At 39.6% G+C, this 20,782-nt stretch overlaps 1 protein-coding gene and 1 pseudogene across 17 annotated transcripts in view; both read left to right on the top strand.

The window, feature by feature from the left end:
* PPP2R2B (protein phosphatase 2 regulatory subunit Bbeta) overlaps positions 1-20,782 on the top strand; it is a 499,440-nt gene that overhangs the window by 343,376 nt on the left and 135,282 nt on the right. The gene's annotated exons all lie outside the window — the stretch shown is intronic.
* Positions 19,095-19,229, top strand: LOC119468765 (annotated as a pseudogene).

The following is a 20,782-nucleotide window of genomic DNA, read 5'->3' as shown; positions in this document are numbered from 1 at the left end:
TTGACCTCGTGATCCACCCGCCTCGGCCTCCCAAAGTGCTGGGATTACAGGCTTGAGCCACCGCGCCCGGCCTTGGGGAAATTTTCAATTGCAGATTCCTGGATCCCCACTCCTAAAGAATCTGATTCAGTAGAATGGGGCAGGACCCAGGAATCTGCATTTTTAATGTGTTCCTTTGGTGATTGTGAGCTTCGTGGCCTGCAAGACATAATTTGAGCAGCACCCTGCCCTCCTATGATCTTCTTTCTTTTAGAACACTAATTTTTGCCTTATTATCCTACCATTTTTTCAAAATGGATTTTTTTCCGTGTGCATCTGTGAAAAATAAAAGATGCTCATTGTGAAAAAATAATCAATGTGAGTAAAAAAATCAGTTTTTTCAGCATTGAAATGGAATTACCCTAAATATTTTAATGCCACCCATCAAGAACTTGTGTGTGTGTGTGTGTGTGTGTGTGTGTGTGTGTGTGTGTGTGTGTTCTCATTTAAAAATATTATTTTAATGTGGCAGACCCAAACTTATGGAAAAGAGAGGGAAGTAGCTTCCACCAGATCTTTTTCTTCCAGAGATAACAAATTTTTCATCTTTGAGTTCTGTGACTCCAAGGCTCTTCGTTTATAACAGCCTCTTCCCATGATGGTTTCAAAGCTCCTTATTTACACCTCTACCTGTAGCATTCTTCTTTAAAGATTGGGTAGCTGTCAGGTGCTGTTAATAACTTAGGAGACATATGGGAAGTTGCCTACCATCTCCAAGATTCTTTTTATCTTTTCTTGCAAGAATTATCTTGTCACCTCAGAGCTGCTCTCTTTTATTACTTGTACACCTTCTTCACTTGGAAAAATTTGGTTCACATCAACATTTTTCCTATTCATTTTTCTACCTTTGGTGAGAACCATCATTTAGCATTTCACCTCTGAGAAGTCGTTTCTAGCTAGACTGTGTTTCCAAGCTACATTTCCCAGGGACCCTCATTTATTCTGTGCTTTGTAATCATTGTGAGGTCGTAGACTCTTTTGCAAACCTGATGAAAATGATAATTCCTCATACCTAAAGCCAATGCATATATTTGCACCCAAATTTTTCCAAGTATTTTCAAGAGGTCGAAGGAATCTAAGTTAAGGATACTCCCTGGTAATATGTCCTCAGCAGAATGAGTTCTCTCAAATCTACAAAGGATTCTCACAGACGTCATTCATTAAAATAAGTATTGAGCAGCAGTTATGTAGCAGACACTGCACTGGGGTAGTAGGGATACAAAGAGAAACATAGGGGCCCTTGTTTTAAGGATCTCAGTATAGAAATGGAAGTAGATGGGTAAATAGTGACCACAGAATGCGAGAAGTACAAAAAATGCAGCAGGGCTAAAGTAAAATGTTCTTAAATCATAATTCTGACCTCTTTCCTTAAAATCCTTGATGCATCCTCTTCCTATCATGCATGAAGACCTTCTTCATGAACCTCAAACTTTCTTCTCCAGTATATTCTGAATGCGTGTCTTTCCTTTGCCCAGCTCTGGCACTCCATGCTTCCATCCTATTGAAGTCTCTGTTGGTCGCCAAATGTACCATGCTCTATGAGTCTTCATATGAGTTGTCCCCCATCCCTGGTATTCTTTCCTCCCCGTCCTTTGCCCTTTGGCCGGGCAGACTCTCATTTGTCCTTTAACACTAGGCTTGGAATGCTTTGTCCTGGGAGCTTCCCCTGATTTCTCTAAATTCTATTTAGATGCACTTCCTGCATGGTGGCTCACACCTGTAATCCCAGCACTTTGGGAGGCCAAGGCAGGAGGATTGTTTGAGCCCAGGAGTTCAAGACCAGCTTGAGCAGCATAGTTGAGACCCTGTTTCTACATAAATAAAAAATATTTGGGTGCAGTAGTGTATGCCTATAGTCCCAGCTACTCAAGAGGCTCTAGGGGGTGGAGGGTCACTTGAGCTCAGGAGGTCAAAGCTGCCGTGAGTCATGATCACACCACTACACTCCAGCCTAGGCAACAGAGTGAGATCCTATCCCTTAAAAAAAATGCACTTACTAGATGTTATCCTTATCTTAATTCCTATTGCATCATATTACAATGTATATGTCTTCATTAGTCTGCATCCCTCACCAGACAGTAATATCCTCGATGGCAGGGACTATCATATTCACAGTTCTAGTCACACCAACTAATGACAAACAGTTAATAAATATTTGAATTAATTTATGAATTAACCTAATAAAAAACCCTCAACATAGCTTTATTGCTTTCTAGTATAAGCTAGAATAAAGAGCCTTACCTATACCATGTCTGAGAAGTATGGTCTATAATTAGAACTTAATGACAACTGACCAAGGTGCTCACTGCCCATAAGGAATCTGACTCTTAGTTCGTTGTTACACACAGAAGGAGAGACAGAGCTGAGGCCAGTTAACTAGGAGATGTTCAACTGTCATTTGCTTAACACTATGCAAAATACTTTGGGAAGTAAAGATGTATTTCTTCCTTCTTTCAAGAGCCTGTTGGGAGTACAAGAGTTCCCCATGTGAAATCTTGCTAGCATGTAATTTAGTACCAAATTATGTAATACAAATAAGATGACTTCTAATGTCACTTCCAACTACTTTTTCTGTGAAACTAAGAAGCTAAGGTTTTCATAGCACCTAACTATATTAAACACTCTATGGCACATCTTCCAAACCAGACTGAGTGATGATCGTGTGCTGATGGATTTTGTACTTTCAAGGTCAGACATAGTCCCCAGGTCTGAGTAGGTATTTAACAACTTTTCTTTTCTTTTTTTTTTTTTTTTTTGAGACAAGGTCTCACTCTGTCACCCAGGCTGGAGTGCAGTGTGTGATCTCAGCTCACTGCAACATCCACCTCCTGGGCCCAAGTGATCCTCCCACCTCAGAATCCCAAGTAGCTGGGACTACAGGTGTGAGCCACCACACCTGGACTCTAAGAACTATTTGTTAAATCAAATACACTGAAAGAAGATGGTGACACCAATAAATACAATACCTGACTGAAGAGTTTCCCATTTATAAATTTTTTCACTGGGATGAAAGGCTTATATACTAAATAAGCACTGAGGAATCACTGTATATTACTTAGGGGTTATGACACACTGACAAAAATTAATGTGGCCAAAAAAGTGGAATGGATGAAGAAGTACAAGCTTTAAAATCAGGCATAACTGATTCAAATCCCAGCTCTTCTGCAGGCTTGGCAAGTAACCTTCCATTGCTTCTGTAGATATTTGTTGAATCATGCTCTATGCAAGGCCATGTGCTAAGTGTTAAAGAGGTAAAAGTAAATATTCTCTGCAATCTTGGAGCTTCCAGTCACTTTCTTCAGGTTCTTATCTGTAATGTGGGGCCAACAATGTTTCCTTGGAAAGCTACTGGCAAGATGAAGCATAATATGTATCAAAATGCCCAGTCTAGGCCTTTGCATGAAGTAGACACTCCATAAACGCTACTAGAAGGCACAGCTCCTATAGTCTAATCAGGATAAGTCAATGAACATTCACCATGCAACTTACAGCTCTCTGCCCAGTTTGAACTTGCCGGTAGTTATTGAGCCCTTGAAATGTGGCTCGTCCAAATTGAAATGTGCTGTACGTATAAAATACACACCAGGATTTGAAGATTTAGCATGAAAAAAAACAACAAAATAACTCAGTAATGTTTTATATTTATTACATGTTAAAAGAATAATATTTTAATAAATTGAGTTAAATAAAATGCTATATATGGTTAATTTTACCTTTTTTATTTTTTAAATATTACCATTAGAAGATTTAAAATTATATATGACTCAAATTATTTCTATTGAACAGTCCTGGGTTAGAGAGTAAATTGTTCATTACAAGTTCCTAAAAGAACCAACTAGAGACGCCAAAGGTGATCCAGAAATGTATACCACTAGGTAATGACTGAGCAGTGATGAAAACACAAAGCTGCAACCCTGCTTTCATGCCCTTATGGTGGTATTAATAGTAATTACCAGATTACACCAGAGCCAGAACATTCTCATTCACTTTAGTTCAAATACCAGTTGTGGAATGTGCCAATGTACACACCTAGGAAAGGAGGTGGTGCTGGGGGCTGCTGGCAGAGATGTCCTCAAGCCTTAGGATGGCTGCTATGAATCACTTCCTCATTTGGAAGCATGTTAAAGCAGATGGGCTTTAGGCACATGAGGTGTGGATGTCAGCATCATTCCGTCCTGCATGATCTTGGGCGAGTTAGTTATCTCTCTGAGCCTCAGTTTACTCATTTTAAAAATGATGGTGATAATAGTAACTAGATCACAAGATTTCTGTGTGGATTGAAGGAGCAAATGCAATAAAACATGTGGCAAGGTATAACGCTCAGTTGTTAGTTATTGTCACTGTATTAGTCTGTTCTCATGCTGCTAATAAAGACATACCCAAGACTGGGTAACTTAAAAAGGAAAGAGGTTCAATTGACTCACAGTTCAGCATGGCTAAGGAGGCCTCAGGAAACTTAAAATCAAGCCAAAAGGGGAAGCAAACACATCCTTCTTCACATGGAGGCAGGAAGAAGAATGAATGTCCAGTGAAGGGAAAAGCCACTTATGAAACCATCAGATCTCATGAGAACTAACTCATCACAAGAACAGGGTGGAGGAAACTGCCCTTATGATTCAGTTATCTCCACCTGGTCCCTCCCACAACACATGGGGATTATGGGAACTGCAATTCAAAATGAGATTTGGGTGGCGACACAGCCAAACTCTATCAGTCACCATCACAGTCTGCTTTATGTAATCCTGTCCCCTGTATTCTAGGACAATGCCCACCACATATTTGGTACTCAATAAATAGTTATTGAATGAATGAAATAAGTCATCATCATCAAATCAAGCAATGGATGATTCTTTATTCCTGGAATTCTAGTGTCATCAGGTGGGATCCTGCTGCTATATCTCTGAATGTTGGTGTGTCTTGTAAGAACAATCGCAGCTACTGAGAACGGTTGACTAAGTTGTCTTTTGTTTTGACAAGTGTCCCTCAGCGTTGACTCTACCCTTGGGACACTCCATAGCCATTCCGGCAATGTCCATGATTTTATATTTCCCTTATCCTTTCCACTTTTCCATTATACCCAAGTGTGAGACTCTTTTGTCCCCCATCCAATTTAATCGTATAAAACCTGCTCTGATTTAGAATCCCCTTTGCAGCTAATCGAACCTTGCAGCATTCTATTAGCTCTTCCTATTTGTTCTCAGCCCAAGCTGAGGCATCTGGGATTATTATGTAATAACTTCAGCTCATATCTGGTCAGTATATACCATCCCTTTTCATTCTGCAAATCCCCTCAGGGTTCTCTGTCTGTTTGCAAGGGGTGGGAGAAGGAGAAAAAGGATTGTGGTGGGGTTTGGTGGGAGGGAGCTGTTTGCTAAGAATTATTATCCCACACTTATCAGTATTAAACTGGATTTGACAACTCATAGCCTGGGATTTAAATGACCTAAATCCTTCTTCATTTGGCAGCCTGGTTTTACCCATTATTTATTGTGCTACCCAATTTATTATCATCGGTACACTTGGAGGCTTGGCCTGTGGTGTCTTCAAGCCAAGTGACTTATACAAATAATGAAAAAGATGGGGGTTCCTAGCAATGAAATCCAAAGCAATTCCACCTCTCCTTTTCCTCTCTTCTAGCTCAGTTCATCTCTTACACATTAACCCTTGGCCTTCTTACTTCTTCTCCTAGAGAAATTCATCGTCAGCTTCCTTCTGATCCCTGGAAGGAAATGCTATTGGCAAGGAGAAGGGAGGGAAATAACAGTGGTGATTTAGGTTGGTGCAAAAGTAATTGCAACTTTTGCCATTAAAACTAGTTGCAGAAATTGCAATTACTTTTCCTCCAGTCTAATAGAATTCTAAAACATTAATATCAGGTCTTTATATGGAAGGTACCATGCAAATCCTCTCTATACATTATAGGATTTGGCTGTCACACCAGCACTTTGAGGTAGACATTAATTTTATCCCATTTGACAGCAGAGGTCTCAGTTTGAAAGATGCTGCATCTCAGTCTCATGAGCACAGGCAGAGTGGGAGAGAGAAGCATGGCCAGGGAATGGGTCTCTGGAACAGGATGAGGGGTAATACTGATACCAAAATTGTAATGTAGCAGTTCAGAACATGAGCTTTGAAATTAACCTGGAAGTGAATTTCAGTTCTTTAACCTATTGAGTCGTAGGACTTTAAGTAACAGTCTGCACTTCAGTTTTCTCACCTGCAAAGTGGAAATAATAAAGTAGTTAGGTAATTGTGAGAACTGAATGAGACATTATATTTAGGACATTTAACACAGTTTCTCCATCTGCTAAAAATGGATAATGGGCAGGCATAGTGGCTCACACCTGTAATTTCAGCACATTGGGAGGCCAAGGCAGGAAGAATTCTTGAGCCCAGAAGTTCAAGACCAGCCTGGGCAACACAGGGAGAGCCCATCTCTACAACAAAGTTAAAACATTAGCCAGGTATGGTGGCATGCATCTGTAGTCCCAGCTACTTGGGAGGCTAAGGTGGGAGGATCTGCTTTTCCATGGAAAAGCAGATGGATCCTCCCTTTCCATCAGCTGAAAAAACTTGGTTTTCATTTGCTCTGTGGAAAAACAGTAGTTTCCATGTATTTAGAGCTGGAAGCCTGAGGGTTCAGACAGAATATTATCATTTATCAATGTTGTAGCACTTGTATTAAGGAGGTCCTTGCAAACATTTTTATGAATGTATGTGCATTAGAAATGCTGTTTTCTCTTGTGGTCAAAAGAAGTTATTGAAATTCTGATTCTCATATTTAGCCCTATGCTGAGTGACTTACCCTTGACCTTTCACCATAAGTAAGAAGCAGAATAAATGAGTGATGATTTCAGCTGCCTTTTCCTTTCTTGGGGTAATGAATGAGTCAGCATCAAGGACTTTGCCAGGAGGCCTGAGTCATAAATATCTCTGCAATCCATCAAAAATCTCCACAGAAGGTTGTTTTTAAACCATAAACAGGGAAAGAGTTCCTGGACCTTATCTTAATCATCGAGACAGTGAGAGATATTTATGCTTCTAACTTTGAGGTCACAAAGAAAGGCTATAGCCAACAGTATAGATAGAGAAATTATTATGACCCCATTCATGAGATGATAAACTTCTCATAGAGGAAAGACAAAAAAAAATTGAATGGACTTACCCACTCTGTCCAAATTCTTGTCAGTTGGGTCACATTGTTGTTTTTCTAACACTTATTGAGGATCTGTCAGATACCAAGCATTGTGCTACCTCCTTTATTTGCATTATCTCATTTCATCTGCACACCTTCTTCATTAAAAGCAGAAAGATTTTCTTTACTGTTTTACAGAGGAGGAAATTGAGAATGAGGGTGACTGACTCTCCCAAGGTTTTGCAGCTAATAGATGGCAGAAAAGTGCTTTGACCCTCAGATCCATCTGACTTCAAAGCCCAAGCTCTTAATTACTCAGTTAAACTCTATGGGAAGCCATGGAAAATGAAGAGGGAGAGGAGGAGATTATACAGAAATGCAAGTTGGCCTTCTCTCTGTCACATAGAATACTCACAGTACAATATAATTGCAAACTAATTTTAGTTTTCCACCCAGCACTATAGACAGAAAGCCAATGGACACTATAAGACTCTGAAAAAGTCCAGTCATCAGAGTCCTGAGGCTGCAGCAAACATCAGGTAGCCAGCAGTACCACAGATTTTACAGCTGTTGTAAGTGCCAGTAACTAGCAATAATTGTATATACCTGAAAACATCCCATTTTGTCTCCATTCATTTTAACTCACTTGGAGCACAGTCTCCTGTCAGGGATGTCTTTGTGACACATACAATATTTTATTTTTGAGGAGAGTAACAAAATATGATTGTTGGATTAACTAATAAAGTGGAGATTGGAAAAGGAGCCAGCTGGTGTATTGTACGTAGCTTCAGCAGGAAGACATATCTAACCTGTGTTTATCTCTCCAAACTCACACCTCATATATGGCTGAATCTTCCTCCCTACCCCTTTCTACTGAGAGCCTCAAAGATCTCATCAGTTTCTTCTTGAAATGCAGAGAATATGTTTTGGCTATATTTCCTGTTCAGACTCCTCATGGCCATTCAGGCTTCCCTGACCACCTCTCTTTTTAATGATATAAGTATAATCTTCCTGTATTAGTCCATTTTCATGCTGCTGATAAAGACATACCTGAGAATGGGAAGAAAAAGAGGTTTAATTGGACTTACAGTTCCACATGGCTGGGGAGGCCTCAGAATCATGGCAGGAGGCAAAAGACGCTTCTTACATGGCAGCGGCAAGAGAAAATGAGAAAGAAGCGAAAGTAAAAATTCCTGATAAACCCATCAGATCTCATGAGACTTATTCACTATCATGAGACTAGCAAAGGAAAGATTGGACCCCGTAATTCAATTACGTCCCTCCCGGTCCTTCCCACAACACATGGGAATTCTAGGAGATACAATTCAAGTTGAGATTTGGTGGGGCCAAACCGTATCATTCTGCCCTGGCCCCTCCAAATCTCATGTCTTCACATTTCAAAACCAATCATGCCTCCCCAAGAGTACCCCAAAGTCTTAACTCATTTCAGCATTAACCTAAAAGTCCACAGTCCAAAATCTCATTTGAGACAAGGTAAGTCCCTTCCACTTATGAGCCTGTAAAAGCAAAAGAAAGCTAGTTAATTCCTAGATACGACGGGGGGATATAGGTATTGAGTAAATACAGCCGTTCAAAATGGGAGAAATTGGCCAAAACAAAGGGATTATAGGGCCCATGCAAGTCTGAAATCCAGAGGGGCAGTCAAATTTTAAACCTCCAAGATGACCTACTCTGACTCCAGGTCTCACATCCAGGTCATACTAATGTAAGGGTCTTAGGCAGCTCTTCCCTGTGGCTTTGCAGGTTACAATCCCCCTCCTAGCTGGTTTCATGGGCTGGCATTGAGTGTCTGCAGCTTTTCCAGACACATAGTGCCAGCCGTCAGTGGATCTACCATTCTGGGGTCTGGAAGATGCTGGCCCTCTTTTCACAGCTCCACTAGGCAGTGCCCCAGTAGGGACTCTGTGTGGGGGCTCCAGCCCGACATTTCCTTTCCACACTGCCCCAGCAGAGCTTCTCCATGAGGGCCCTTCTCCTGCAGCAAACTTTTGCCTGGCATCCAGGCATTTCCATAAATCTTCTGAAATCTAGGTGGAGGATCCCAAACCTCAGTTCTTGATTCTGTGTACCCACAGGCTCAACACTACATGGAAGCTGCCAAGGCTTGGGGTTTCCACCCTCTGAAACCGCAACCTGAGCTGTATGTTGGCCCCTTTCACCAATGGCTAGAGTGGGTGGGACATGGGGCACCAAGTCCCTAGACTGCACATAGCATGAGGACCTGGACTGGGTCCTTGAAACCACTTTTTCCTCCTGGACCTCCAGGCTTGTGCTGGGAGGGGCTGCCATGAAGATTTCTAACATGGCCTGGAGACATTTTCCCCATGATCTTGGGGATTAACATTAGGCTCCTGCTACTAAGGCAAATTTCTGCAGCCAGCTTGAATTTCTCCCTAGAAAATAGGTTTTTGTTTTCTATCACATAATCAGGCTGCAAATTTTCTAAACTTTTATGCCATTTCCCTTTTAAAATGGAATGCCTTGAACAGTACCGATGTCACCTCTTGAATGCTTTGCTGCTTAAAAATTTCTTCTGCCAGATACCCTAAATCATCTCTCTCAAGTTCAAAATTCCACAAATCTTTAGGGCAGGGGCAATATGCTGCCAGCATCTTTGCTAAAATGTAACAAGCGTCCCCTTTGCTCCAGTTCCCAACAAGTTCCTCATTTCTACCTGAGACCACCTCACCCTGGATTTTATTGTCCATATTGCTATCAGCATTTTGGGCAAAGCCATTCAAGTCTCTAGAAAGTTCCAAACTTTCCAACATCTTCCTGTCTTCTTCTTGAGCCCCTCAAACTGTTCCAGTCTCTGCCTGTTACCCAGTTCCAAAGTTGCTTCCACATTTTTGAGTATCTCTTCAGTAACACCCCACGCCTGGTACCAATTTACTGTAATAGCCTGTTTTCATGCTACTGATAAAGGCATACCTGAGAATGGGAAGAAAAAGAGGTTTAATTGGACTTATAGTTCCACATGGCTGGGGAGGTCTCAAAATCATGGCAGGAGGCAAAAGACACTTCTTAGATGGCAGCAGCAAGAGAAAATGAGGAAGAAGCAAAAGTGGGAACCCCTGATAAACCCATCAGCTCTCATGAGACTTATTCACTATCACAAGAATAGCATGGGAAAGACCAGTTCCCATGCTTCAATTAACTCCCCCCTGGGTTCCTCCCACAGCATGTGGGAATTCTGGGATATACAATTTAAGTTGAGATTTCAGTGGGGATACAGCCAAACCCAAATGTTGGAGTATGACTTTGCTCCATGGGAAGACTGGAGAGCAAAGTATTAACCAACAGGTTATAACCTGCAGCAGACTCATGGAGATCTGTTAACTCTGCGACTCTGGGCATGTAAAGAACATAATTTCTGAGCACCGTTCTCTCTTCTAGGGGAAAAAATGAACATACCTATAAAATGTTTTTGATACTTAATAAGTGGTAATTCCTTTTGTTACTAAACATCGGGAAAGGTCTTATTTAAACATCTTCTGTTTATAGGAATCACACAGTGGAATAGATAATACTGAGATGAAAACTTTTTCCCCCTTCCTGCTTCTAAGCTCCTGTAGGTAGCACTTACTACATTGGTATCTCTCCATTCCCTGTTCTTGCTTTCCTTTTGTTGGGGAATCATTGCATCTTTAAAAAAAAAAGGGGGGTTTCCCCAGTAATCATATTCAGAGAAAATAAAACAGTTTTTTAAAGTGAGTGAGTTACTTTGTGGTATTTAAAATTATATATGCTTATCACAGAAAACAGAAATAGAGTTATCTCAAAGGAGCAAAAGTAAAATTTTAAGCTCCATCCAAGCACACAAAGACAAATACTGCATGATCTCACTTATATGTAGACTCTAAAAAAGTCAAACTCATAGAAGTAGCAAGTAACATAGTGGTTACCAGGGACTGGTGGTCAGAGTTGGGGATTGAGATAGGGGAAGGGTGAGGAATTGGGCATGGAAAGATATTTAAAGCACACAACATTTCAATTAGACAAGAAGAATGAGCTTTAAAGATCTACTGCACAACTTGGTGACTATAGTTAATAATAATATAGTATATATTTCAAAGTTGCTAAAAGCAGATTTGGGGTATTGCTTTGTTTATTTTTTATTTTTTTATATATTCTTTTGGACTTAGGAGGACAATGCAGTTGTGTTCCATGGACATGTTGCATAGTGGTGAAGTCTGGGCTGTTAGTGTCTCTATCCAAATAGAGTACATTGCACCTGATAGGTAATAGTTCATCCCTCACCCCCATTCTACCTTCCCACCTCTGGAGTCTCCAATGTTTATTATTTCACTCAAAAGAGTAGATTTTTAAAAATTCTCACCACAAAAAGTGATAAATATATTAGGTGATAGTTATGTCAGTTAGCTTTATTTAATCATTCCACAATGTAAATATATATTGAAATATCAATTATACCCCATAAATATGTGCAATTATTATTTATCAATTAAAAATAAAATTTTTAAATATGTAAACTAAAAAAATCCAAGACCTCTTATAATCCTGCCCTTTCAGACTTCATACACATCCTTCCTGTCCTTTTTTAAAATAAATACATAAATAAATGTTTAAAATAGCTGTAGGAATCCACACTCTGAAATGAAGAGAAATATCTATGAGCTAATACAATGAGATCTTGGTCTTGTCACTGCTTTCTATGGAATCAAATTCAGCATACAGCTGAGCAATTTTGAATTTCCTACAGGGTAGTTAGAAAGTGAAGTTCCAAAAGAACCCCTTTCTTTGTAAAGCTAACTCAAAACAGTAGAGTTTGGCAGTTCTATAGGACGAAAACTAACATTCAGTAATCCTCCAGTTGTTGCTTCTTATGGAAAAGTCTCTATGAACCAGGAGAAATCTTATCATAGTGTGTATCCTAGTTACAGAGCCATGGAAATCTAACATTTACATAGCCACAGAACTGGGTTTCCTCTTAAAATATAGAACTGTATATGGCCCTCTATGCGTCTTGATGATTGCCCAGAAACATTTGTGAACATCTGCAACTTTGGATAATTTATACAGCAAAAGAGAGTGTGGGAAACGGTGTGTAAAGAAGCTTTCTCAGATCAGATCCCATGAGCCTGAGATTTAGAATGGTTTCGTTGTTAAGATACTGATTTGAGGACTAGACTGTGTGGGTTTGAATCTTAGCTCTATTACAAACTGGTTTTAGGATGTTAGGCAAGTTACCAAGCCTTTCAAAGTCTCAATTTCTTTATATGTCAAATGAAAATAATAGGAACAAACAGACTTGCTATGAGGATCAAGTGAGTTCATACATACGTGGTGCTTTGGAGAGCGCCTAATAGGTTGTTCAATGAATATTAATTGTCACTATTGTTAACAATCAGGGTGTGTATGTGTGTTTATACTTGACCATACTCCCCTTTTGTGTGATCCCAAAAGAATCCCTTTGAGACTATCAACTTGCTGGGCCCAAAAATTCCTGTGTTCCCTTCTTTGTCCCCAGCAGCACCCAGGACTGTCACACCTAGTTTGGTGTGGATGCTAAATACTCCCTTGTTGCCTCAAATTGACCAAAATCCTGGTTTTCTTCCTGCTTGTTTGGTGCCTAGTGAGTACTTGGCTCCAGGCTCTGGGAGTAGGAATGCAGTGGTGGAAAAGGAGGCTTCACAGGATGGTACCTGCTTTCTGTTCCTCCTCCTCTCACATGATGGATTCTTCCCTTTAATCCCTTAATGCCTCCAACACAAATAAAGATCAAGGCTCCAGGTAGGACTGACTGTGAAAACCAATAGCTACTGCTAAGATTTGAATATTTATAACGTACATGAGATTCCATCGCTATGCAACACAACAGCGTACTGATGTTGCTTTACAAGAAAGTCCTCAGTGCCTCAGAGTTAGCTTTCATAGTTTTCTTGTTATAATTTTCAGCTTCCCATGTGCCCTGCTAGGCACACGGGTATAACAATGAGCAGTAGTGACATGAGCCCTACTCTTTTAAAGTCTAGTGAGGAAGATGGACAAGTGGATAGTAAATACATGTGATAAATTCTATGTCAGGAAATGCCGTGTGCTATGAGAGTCTTAGGAAGGCCACATAACTATTTTAATAAGTCAGTGAAGGCCAGTTATTTAGCTTTAGTAGAAAACAAAGCTCTCCTTAATAAAATATAAAATAAATGCCATGTTGCAGGTTTGAAGAATTTTTTGTTCTATATGATCTCTATTTTCTGTGCTGAGAGGAGGACAGTATGCTAAAAATCGGTATTTCTTGTAACTCAGTGTTTTATGGTCAACTTATAACACCTTCAATATATAGAAGAATTAAGATCATTATCTCCTAAGGCAGGCTTCCAACATTTAGATGCATGCATGCGTATCCTAGCTTCCAGACACCTGCATCCATTTCCCTATGGCTGGTTATTTTTTTCTGAAACTGATATTTCTTTCCCCCTTCTGATAGTGTAGTGGCAGAAATATATAGTTTCTTCATGCTGTGTTTTTACTTTCCATTTTCCCAATAAAACTATATCACTGCAGAGGAAATCAAATCTAATCTACAATATATTTAGCATGAAAGCAGTAAGAAGCATTAATTCACTCCAGAAACAGCAAAATACAGTCGGGTACTCAAAGGAAGAATCACCATGGAAACTGTTTTCTTGAAATTCTCTGCTCTCCAGGCTCCAGGCATGACTAAGTGAAGAAAGGAAGGCAAAGGGAAGAGAAGAAATATTTTGCCCTTTCTGTTGCCACTAAAAATGCTGCTAAGGAATTTTTATGAATTATTGATTGCATGAATAGAAGTATACATGAATTAGAATTATTAAACTGTTGTCTTTCAAATGAGTGTATAAGAACACACTGAGAACTTGTTTCTCAGAGTGTTCTCCTTTCTAACTGTCAAAATCCTATTGAGCAGTGTTCTCCTTTCCTAACTGTCAATAATCCTATTAAGGTCAAAAGTTTGAAGAGAAGCGCTAGGAATTATGATAATTAAAGAATTATGTGAGCTAGAACTAAGGTACAATGCGTTTGCATGTAACTCCCAGATAGACCTGCTTTTGTATACCATTTTGAGATATTATGGTTTCAGAATTTTTTCAAAGATATTAAATATGTCAAGATCAGAGGCTAGCTCCTGCCTTTGGGACCGTGTTAATGGGATGCGATGGAATTTCCCTAAGGAATTTCTTATAGATTAAATTCACTCTGTGTTTCTGTGCACATGTATATATCTCACAATGAGCCCACTCCTCTTGCTTTCTACATTTTTACCTCCTAATTTATAGATTTTTCTCGCTGCAACTTTACATTTGTATTATAATAGCTCTGATAAGAATAGCTACCATGTGTTCAGTGTTCCCTAGGAATCAATCACTGTGCTTCATTCTTTGCATTATAACAAGAGCGTAAGCTTTTATTTGGGTGTGATTGTGTTTTATTTAGCAAAACAACATTCAGTAAAAGCTCACTAATAAATTTCTTCTCATGTAACCCTCAAAAAAACCCTATGAGAGCCCTCATTTTACAGGTAAGGAAACTGAGTTGTGGAGATGGCCATTGAATACACTGGGTCAGAGCCAGTGAGCTGCAAAACCTGGATTTGAAATCATGTGGGAATCCTAAGTCCTTGGGCTTAACAACACCACTATGTTTTCATTCTAAATGACATAGACAACCTGCCTTTTTAATTTCTATATAGGCTCATAGCACCCAGAGTCTGGACACATAACTAGGTCCTTGGTATATTCACAAAAAATATATATTGAGAATCTACCATTGTACCAGGCACCATCCTAAATATAAAAATTGAAAATAAGATAACATTCCCTATCTTCAAGGAGCTTACAGTCCTCAGGAAATGTTGGCACAAATGAATGAAACAGACAAAATAGTCAAAAGTTCAGACAAAAAAGGAATTTATGAGATTTGTGGATTTGTTGAGTTTGTGTGGATGAATTTGTCCTGGCCCTCCAAGAGTGGGAGGAGCTTCTGGAAGGTGGGAGGAAGAGAAAGGAAGATTTAGGGTAAGAAAACATGATTTTAAGCACAGAGATGGGAATGAGTGAGAAGGGTTTCAGGACCTGTTAGAAGATCAGGGCATGTGTTTTCGAAAAGTGAGTTTGAACAAGTACATTGATCATTGGGCCAATCAGTGAAGAACTATGAAAATGGTCAAGCAGGTCTGGATTTTATCCTATTGACACAAGTAACCTTTCAAAACAGTCATGTGTTTATCCTGAGATGTTAATTACTTACAGTAAAGGGCATTATTCCTTTGTATTCAGCTTAACAACTTTTATACATATATACAACCATGTCACCATTACCCAGATAAAGGTATCGGATAATTTTAGGACTCCGTAAGGTTTTCTCTTGCTCACTCTTACCTAGTTCTCCTTGGCCCAGAGCTAATCAGTATTCTGACTTTTATGTTGGTGTTCAAAAGGAAGTGATTTTTTCAAATGACACTATGAAAGTTTAAAGAAAAGCTGAATGACTGATGGAATGTAGCACAAAGTTTGGAGGTGAGAGGTTTCAAACAGAGAGACCAAAAAGAGGATGTTTTGAGTTTCACTCCCGTTCATCTAGTCAATGAAATATTTATTGGACACATTATGTACCATACTCATATGCTGGGAATATACTGGTAACCAACATATGCTCTCTCAGTGAGGGCACCAACAAATAAACACTTACTTTACAGTATAATAAATGCTCTAATAGGAGGAAATATACATTGTGCTTAAAATGGGCTTCTAACCCAGAAAAGGAAAGTCAAGGAAGGCTTCCTGGAGGAAGAGATGTCCTATCTGAGGATCAAGGATGAATACAGATTAGCCAGACCAAAGGGGATATTGAGATGAGAATGGCTCCAGGCAGAGAAGGGAATACAAATGTCCAAAAAGTAGAAAGGACCTGATCAGGTTTAGGTAGTGGCAGTAGACAAGAGAGAAGTGAAAGAAAGTCAGTTTTTTAAGCAAAAGAAGTGACCAGACTTAGTAATTACATTTTATCACAAGAACCATGTCAAACTTGGTTTCTTCAACACTGGCACTGTAAATAATTGTGTTTTATACTATGTATTAGGCACTGACCTGATGGTGTAACACTGCAAAAAATTTCAGATGTTCAGCATTGTGGGCTTTTTTATTATTGTTTATATTGTGGGCAACCCACCTGCTTGTCAGTCATTCCTCTTTGAACTTGAGCCAGAAAAACCAGTCAGGCAATAAGATTACTAACATCTTTCACCTACCTCTGTTAGAAGACACTGTTTTGTTATTCTTGGTAGTATATTTTGTAGCTTTCCCTTTTCTGGAGTGGGCTGGGATGTGTAAAGCAGCCAGGCTGTCCCCTCTTCTGACTTGTCTAACTAATTTGTTTCTTGGAGCAGCTTTGAGAAAGCTATTGAGTTCTCAAGACTCATTTTTTCTCTCATTCATCAGCAGATAACTCAGTAAGCAGAAAGTGGCCTTTGTAGCGCCTCAGACCTGAGTTAAGCCCTAGCCTAAGTCTTACTAACTCTCTGTGACTTCAACAAGTTGCTTAATGTTTCTGGGCTTTGGTTTTCTTGTCTGGGAATAATAACACTCACTGCATATCGTGTAAATATAGTTAAAATAGAATGTTGTAAAAGCCCTAGGATAGTACCTAACATATAGTAGGTCTTCAGAGAATCGCATCTGGAGGTAGTAAAGTAGAGTGGTTCATAGCAAAAGCTCTCAAGTTAGACTGTCCATGTTAGAAGGCTGGCTCTGCCAAAGGCTAGCTGAGTTGACATAAGCTTCCAGTGGCTCAGTTTTCTCATCTGTAAAATGGGGGTAGTAATAATGACATTTACCTTATGGTTTTCTTGTGAGAGTTAAATGAGTTTATGCATGTAAAGTTCTTCATATAGTGCCTGCTGTGTGGGTATGCATATCTCTGCATCCTACATTAGTAGTGTTTCTGTTAACCTTAACAATTACTGTTATTTTCACATATGACTCGGTCCTATCTATGAGAATGGGAGAGCGCTACCTGCCTATCCTGCAAGGTTGTTGTCAAGAGCAGCTATTAAAGAGATATACATGGCTCAGCACCAGGCACACAGTGGGCTCCCGATAAACGTTTGTTGAATGAACGAGAGCAAAGTGCTTCTCTCTCTCTCTCAATGTTTTCTGTAAATGTTTCACCTTAATGATCACTGGGAGCTTCCACACAGAAGGAAAGTGCCAAAGAAGTTCACAGGGCAGCAGCCAGGCTTGGGCCTGGTGGAATCTGATGATGTTGAACAAAATAGATTCAGATCAGTCAATTTGGTGCCATTGAAACTGTGCCAACAAGCAGCAAAACGTGATTTCATGTTGGGGGAGTGCCAGGATCCAGGTTTGCATATCAAAGAGAACCCTACCTATTTCTAGCACCTTCACTCTTTCTCTCCTCAATATTCTTCTGTGTGGATTTTCTTATCTTTGAAAGGGCCTCTGGATGTTTCACAAAATCAGGCCCCAGATGTTTGAAAGACTTTTGCAGACAAGGTAATCAATCCATTTGGTGACCAGATGCTGTCTGAAAATTTTCCTGCTACAGCGCTGCAAGTTTCTAAATTCATTAGAAACATAAATTAATTAAATCTAATCAACAGTGGGTGATGCAGAAGATTAAACAGTGAAAAACAAATACATTTCCAACTGGGTTATATTAGAGGCAGAGAAAAATGGCTCCACTTTGGAGGTAAACGTCAAGTTAACCCTTCATGTGATATTCTCAGAAATCTTTGCCAGGCCTGAGGCCCCAGGTGAGGCTGTGGTTCTTTCCAAATTAAGTCTGCCCTGGTGGGTTAATTAACTTTTCAAGAAATAATAAATAAATTACCTGTTTCTCCAAAGCATTTGGAGTGGTCTTATTCTCTTATGCATTCACAGAAGTAAAAATCTCTGTCCTTCCTCTATCGTGAAGGGTCTCTAGAGAAAGGATTTGCAAGGGGCTATGCACTATGCATAAAGCAATATTATTCAGTAGCATTCTGTAGTCAGATAAATTTGGAAAGAGAGTGAGGTCTTCTTTACTCCACACTAGAATAAGTTACTTGAGTTCAGGACTGTCTGAACTAAATCTGTCAATATTCAGATTTAATATTGACTGTCAATACTGAATCTCCAACACCAAAAAGAACAGTGCCTGGCACATAGTAAGTGCTTAATAAATATCTGTTAATGTATGAATTGGGGGTGAACTTCTTTCTGACAGGACTACTGAATATTTCATTTGCCCAGATAAATCCCCAAGATGAGGGACAATGTGTGAGCTATTTCCAAACAGTGTTTGACATTTTTCCCCCAAGAAACAGCATCTTAAGGAATTAATGGTCCATAAGATATATTTTAGATAACTAAGTTTTAAAGTATTGTTGTAAAGCACCCCTATCCTTCGTCTCATGTATTCTACCCTCAGTCTAAATGAAACTGTAGAAAATTCAGGGTGAATGAATAGTGAATTCATGCAGTCAACTTCTGGGTAAGAGGCTATCTTCCAAGGATGTGCTCAGCTTACTGGTTAGGCTAGCCCTTAATTGTGAATTTGACTGTTTTTTCATTCCACACTTGCACTTGCAGTGCTGACAAATGACCTAAGGTTGTGTGGATAAAGGTGTTGTTTCCTTGCATGTAGCCCTGTAGAGAGGTACCAGTTTGCAGAGGATACCACTCAATAGTCAAGACCAGCAGCCGCTAACTCAGATGCCTACAGAGGCAAAGTAGCATCGAAGATGAAAGCTGAGAGGTAGAGAAAAACCTCAGGAGGGTAAATGGGAACTTGCATTTGGCATCAAGGCTAGGGATACACTAGGAAATGTTAGGAGGTGCAGTAAATTCAAGACCTATGCCTTTCTAAAGGGCTGCTTCAAGCCAGGAATGGCCATATGATGCTTACCTGGCAGGGGAGATACCATTATCGCGAAGGGGTTTTCCCAGGGCGAGGCTTATCCATCGCACTCCAGATGTGGGAAACTCGACTGCATAATTTGAGGCAGTGGGGGACGTGTTTGTGCTTTCCCCTGGTTTAAAAAAAAAAAAAAAAAAGGAATGGCCATATGAGCATGCTAACTCAGTGTTGCCAATCTTTATTTTTCTAAAGAAACTGAAAAATGTCAATTGTTTAAAATGAAACTTTATGCTTTTTAAATGGTAGAAACTCATTCAAAATATTGAAAATCTTTGTGTGGGCTAACATTGCAGTGTTAATAAATGAACTAGTCGGAATAAAATAACTCTGCTTGTCAGATATGACCCATCCACCGCAACTGGTATCCTCTGGGCTATTTGGTCCTATGGTGTGAAGCTGTGGAGACTTGGTCTGCCTTATCTGGGATCTGGGAACAATAACAACAAATTATATATATTGAGTAGCTACAATGTGCCAGGCATCATGCTAAGTGCCTCCCTATACTTATTTCATCCTCATAATTCCCCTCCAAAATGGTACCAGTATTATGCTTATTTTACAGATAAAGAAACTGAGATTCAGAGAACTCAAATAACTTGCCCAAAGGCACAACACTTGTAAATGACAGAGATGAATGGTATCCTTCTGACACCTAAAGTCATTCTGTTAACCATTCATTATATTACTTGCAGGTAAAATATGATTTGAACATTTAGTGCTTATGTGTGTCGGGTACCATTCTAAGTGCTTTGCATAAATTTATGTACATAATCTTCAACATAATATCATCATCTCCATTTTGCAGATTAAATAAGTTGGGGGCAGAGAGAGAGGTTAAATAATATACCCAAGATTTGCCAGCTAGTAAATATGGAAGCTGTAATTTAACCTGGGATTGCAAGACTGCTATTGATCAACTCTTAGAATTATTTCTCAAGACAGAGTCCTAGGTCAGGCACATAGAAGGTGCTCAGTGAATAGTTTACAATGGACAGCAAATCTCATTTTTGGCTTGGGATTCTGTGCTGCAGGTGTGGTTGTTGCCCCTGAGTAGCTGCTATTTCATCCATTATTTCATGTGACTCACTGGCAGCTGTCACTCAGGTGGCCTTCACTGCATCACTTTGCTAATTCCGGGCATGCAGAGAAAAGACTGACAAGCCCTAGAAGCTGGCTCAGCCTCTAATGAACTGTCTAATCCAGAAATCCCTTCTCAGCAATCGGGCAATCCAATTCAAACTGCGTGAGTGACTGAAATAGTTCACTGGGTCAGACTTCTTGGCATATAAAGATCTGCCCACCCAGTCTCTGGTGTTCGATTGCCTTTCTTCCTGAAAATTGAAAGGGTGGAGACTGGTTTAGACGAGGGCTAGAATTTAAGTAGCAGAAGGGTGTGTGTACATTTTATAACACGTGCGTTTTCGTGTATGTGATTAGCTCAGCATAAACCTTATTAAGGAGAACAAGGCAAATGTGGATTTTATTGGTTTTCAAATTTTCATGATCCCATAGTTCTGCTACACTCAGTTCAATTGAAAACCAAATGTTTATGTGTGTAAGAACAACATCAGAGGATATAATCCAAGTAACCAGGCTACAAATATTAATAAATATTCTAGAAAACCATACTTACTCTTTTTTTCTTTTTTTTTTTTTTTTGAGATAGGG

Source organism: Cebus imitator, unplaced genomic scaffold (assembly GCF_001604975.1).
Source record: "Cebus imitator isolate Cc_AM_T3 unplaced genomic scaffold, Cebus_imitator-1.0 Scaffold489, whole genome shotgun sequence".
In the NCBI taxonomy this organism is placed as follows: domain Eukaryota; kingdom Metazoa; phylum Chordata; class Mammalia; order Primates; family Cebidae; genus Cebus; species Cebus imitator.
Note: the sequence above shows the minus strand (reverse complement) of the source record. Positions and strands in the feature narration are given on the sequence as shown.